Below are 422 nucleotides of genomic sequence, written 5' to 3'. Positions count from 1 at the left end.
GCCCCAGCTGGAGTGAGTGTCCCCGTCCCCTCCACCACCCTGACCCAGCACTGCAGAGACCGACAGGGCTGCTGGACCCCCACCATGCACCCCGTGGTCCCTGCTGCTCCCACCCCATCCCATCCCTACACAGGGTCTACTCCAGCCCTGTGGGGCTGGGGACACCCCCAGGGGTGGCAGGCACCCCCTGCCACCCCCTAACTCATCCTCTGCTCCGTGCCAGGGACCTCCAGGAGGCTGCAGTGTTGAGCAATATCCGGACACGGTTCGAGCGCCAGCTCATCTATGTAAGTTCAGGGGCGCAGGGTGTCCCCAAAGGCCCCGGGCATGGGGTGCTGGGTGGGGGGTGGTGTGTGTCACTGCTCTCCAGGAGCTCCCAGCCCCACACCTCGCTCTCCCGCAGACCTACATCGGCAGCATCC

This window comes from Merops nubicus, unplaced genomic scaffold (assembly GCF_000691845.1).
Source record: "Merops nubicus isolate BGI_N331 unplaced genomic scaffold, ASM69184v1 scaffold33652, whole genome shotgun sequence".
NCBI lineage: Eukaryota > Metazoa > Chordata > Aves > Coraciiformes > Meropidae > Merops > Merops nubicus.
The sequence above is the reverse complement of the archived record's forward strand: the minus strand, read 5'-3'. Positions refer to the sequence as shown.